Raw genomic sequence first — 4,182 nt, forward strand, 5'->3', positions numbered from 1 at the left:
AGCAGGAGTGTGGTGGGGCTTTGACCGTGAGTTACTCTAGAGGACACCAGGCCTGATGCTGGCACATGGGCTACATCTGCCTCAAAGGGAAAAAGGATCTTGGCTCAGGATTTAGTGGGGCTCCTTTAGTGAGCTTGAAGTGGGATTGGAAGTGGCAAGGGAATCAACCAGGCTCACTTGGGAGAAGCGTGGGCACTGCACACCCATGTTTGCTTGAGAGTAGAGAATGGAAGCAGTGCTGCTGCCATCAAAGGTGATGAAACTGTAGCAGAAGAAATGGAAAAGCAGGTTTCTTGCCAGAAGGCTGTCAGATATAATTACTACCAAAGAAAGACATTTGCATCTGGGCTTTTTACAGCAGCCTGCATACAGGGCTTCAGATGGGGATGTCTGAGGAATACGACATGAGTGCCTCTGCATTCCCCTGCACAGTGCTGCCTCCCAGAATACATCAACCTTTCTCCGTTTTGCTCCCTATATTCTTATGCAAAATAAGGAAATTCAGTAGAGGGGAGGTCCAGGAATTCACAGGCAATGTGGGCATACATTGGGGAGTTCAGAGACATCACTATGTCATGAGGTCACAGAGCTCTCTTTGATGTGAGCTTCCAAAGCTCCACTTTGTTGTTCAGTGCTCACTCTTGGCAATACTGCAGCAGCAGCAGCAGCAGCAGCAGCAGCAGCAGCAGAGTGTTGCGAGCAGGGGGGATCATGGCCCTGAGGCACTGCCTCCTGCTCCTCTTTCTCCTGGCCCTGCAAGCCCAGAATGCCCAGAGTGCTCCAACAGCTGGGCAGGCAGCAGGTAGGCAGGCAGGGGCCAGCACATAGCCCTGGCTGGCAGCAGCGGGGCCAGGACTAGGGCTGGCTGAGCCAGGAGGCCACCGCGCTGTGGGCAGTGGGGCAGACACAGCAGGGGAGGAATGAGAGGCTGTAGCTGCTTTAGGGTGCAGCATGGGCAGAAGTTCTTAGAGAGCAAGGAGGTGGGAAGGAGGTGGGAATCTACAAAAATCAGAGGTTTTCGGAAAGTTGCAAAAGGCTGGCCTCAGAGACAGCAGAACTGTGATTAGAGCTAAGCATCAGCCATGAGATAGGTCAGCAGAAAAATTATTTTTTGGTGTAGAAAAGCAAGGAGAAACAGAACAATAGTCTATGTACTTGTACCTTAGCTGAAGGAACGTTGCAAGATAAGTCTCTATGTGTTAAGTGTTTTAATAGTTATATTAGTAGTAATACCTTGGAGACTTCTGTGAGTGCGACAAATGATAGAGAAAACCGTCAAGGAACTTTTTATCATAGAAGAAAAAGAAGTAAGGAATGAATTCACAGAGAGGTCTCGAAATCTCACGGAGATATTAAATGAAAGTGTAGACATGGAAGAAAGTTTTAATTTAAAACCATAGAGCCGACAATACGTTTTCAAACATAACTTGTAACTATTGCCAAGCATAATTTATGCCCTTTAAACTGACTAGATTTTCATAACATTGAACTGCTGTGTTGTAATGCAGCAATGCTTAGTGCAAGCAAAAAAATGCTTTAAGTAATAAGCGGAAATATTATAATAAACATAGGAAACACAAATAATAAACAACATCATTATAAAAGTTCCTTTTTAAGTGAACCAAGAAGAAGAATTGTGGGAATCCACAATATCAGAGGATTTTGGGAAAGCTGCAAAAGGCAGGCCTCAGAGACATCAGAACTGCGACTAGAGCTGTACAGTTGCCATGAGATAGGTCAGCAGAAAAATTATGTAAAAAGTAGAAAAGCAAGGACAAACACAACAATAGTCTCTGTATTAACGCTTGCCTAGAATAACTCTCTAAGCTACAGAAAAGTTTATCTAGCAAGGTATTAGGAAGTTTGAAGCTTAATAATGGGGCACTGTGCTTTGTGTTTTAAGGCTTACAAGCAATTATTGTTTTCCAAAAAACCAGACATTGTTTCAACCAAAGATACATGTGCTTAGAGTGGTTAGATAGAACTACTATCAATATGCTTTTGCTGTGTGTGATTGGTCCAAAAAATTATAAAGTAAGTTGTAACATTAGGTTGTTTTTCTGCTGCCTGGAATGTGAACTGATGGCATCTTCCCATTCTCAAAACCATGTAATGAGAGTGATGCTGGAAAATAAATCAGCTCAAGGCACATTCCACAGAAGTCCGGCCCCTTTTGATTTGTACGTATACCCCAGGCCCGCGATAGGAAGGGGCAGCTCAGGCCCAGAACATCTGCGCCACATCTCCATCACTCAGCTCTGGTGTTATCATCACTCAGCACTCATCATCCAGCATCCCGGCCTAGCTCCAGGGATGGAGGGAGTCGTGTGGGCACGCCATGGCTTTTCACTTCATGTGAGAGCTGCCAGCTCAGTGTCCCAAGGGCAGCCAGACCCCTTTGCAGCTGTGAGAATACAGAACCACCTGTGTGTGCCCTGTCAGTCAGTACCTTCCACATCCAGGCCTTGAGGTGTGACCATGAGAGGAGTAAACGTGATGGTAACTTCTTGTGCGTGCTCCGTTGTAGTTATGGACACAGAGAGCGCTCGTTCAGACCCTGAGCTAGAGGCAGATACCGTGATGATTCCAAGCTGGTACTTCAAGCGTGAGTAGTCAGTCTCTACTGCTTACACAAGAATGAGCACTCCTTTTCCCAGTGGTATTTCCCTGTGGTATGAAATTTACCTCCACAGGTGAACATTATTTTATAACTCTAACATAGGGAAGAATTATGACACATTTCCTGAGGGATTCCCTGAAGGATTCCCTGATGTTGCAGAGGAGCTCCTGACAGGCTTGGATGAAGCCCCATCTGGTTGGTATATCCCATTCTGTTAACTGCAAGACCTGGGTTGAAACTGGACCTCAAGTATGAATATGAACCAGAAGGCATTCTTTCTGTGGGTCATTTGGTTGATTAAGTCTTGGGTGGTTTGGGTCTGCATTTCATGTTGCATGGCAGAAAACTCGCCTATGGATTCCTCTTGTCTTTGGCCAGAGCGGGCTCCTCACTGCCACTTGCCAGAATTCCCAGGCCATGGTACCATGCTTGTGGTAAGGGGCAGTGGCTTCTGGTTAAAGTGTCCAATGTGTTTTGTGCAGAGACAGATTCTGAGACTGTGCCAGAGACCCTCCCTACAGAAGAAAATGACAGTGTCCCAGGCTCAGATGAAGAAAGCCAACCAATACAGGACACCAGCAAACCCGCTGAGCCTGAGGAATATTCCGGTGAGTGCTTGGGCGATGCTGTCTTGGAAGAAGAGCAGCATTTCTGCTGTGTCCCTGCAGTGCTCTCCACGGATGAAGTGCAGCTGCCCAGCACACAGCCCTGCCCTGCAGCCCAGAGGAAAAGACAGCGGCAGTGCTGCTCCCTGGCACACACTGGGCTCTTCCCCATGAGAACCTCTTGGTCCCCGATGCTGAGACACCAGAGCCAGAGGAAAAATTCTCTGAACAAAATAATTCTCGGGCGTGTGAAGCACACTGCGGGATTATCCCTAGTACAGAGTACAAACATTGTCTCTCACATTGTCTTTTTCTCCTGTCAGGGTCAGCTGCTGGACAGTGGGAATTCAACAAGAAGTACCTCCTAGCATCTCTTTTAGTCTCAGCTGTGCTCCTCCTTGCAGCAGTAATTGGGTGCATCGTCATGTATCAGCTGCGGAAGAGGGACATGTGAGTTATTCATTGCTGCCATTGGCAATGAAGTGTTTGCACCATGCTGCAGTGCCCAGGCAGCTCTGTGGGAATCGCTGCAGTGCAGTTTAACTGTGCTCCAAATTCCTATCTATGAGGAGTCTCCTTGGAAATGTGTTTCTACAGGAGAGCCCAGGAAGACATAGAGGCATCAGGACAGGACTGGGACTCTTCCTGGGAGAGCCGTGGACTACTTAGAGATGAAACTGAGTCTGGAGAAGGTCCAGGAAGCGGCGAGGGACCCCAAGCCAACGGGTTCAGGGACAGCTGCCGCCTGTTTCCTGAGATCTTTGCAGCTGAGCTGGCCCAGCTATACAAAAACATGTGCACAGACCCGTCACCTCTGACGATGTGTCCCTACTGCGCTCTGGCTGAGGGGGCTACTTCACGGGACCCCCGGATTTCCCTGGAGTCTCCTCTGCCCACAGCCTCGTGGTGCCCCTGTAACCACTACCAGCAGGAATATTTTCTTTTTGAAGATGAAGA

The sequence above is a fragment of the Zonotrichia albicollis genome, chromosome Z (assembly GCF_047830755.1).
Source record: "Zonotrichia albicollis isolate bZonAlb1 chromosome Z, bZonAlb1.hap1, whole genome shotgun sequence".
Classification (NCBI taxonomy): Eukaryota; Metazoa; Chordata; class Aves; order Passeriformes; family Passerellidae; genus Zonotrichia; species Zonotrichia albicollis.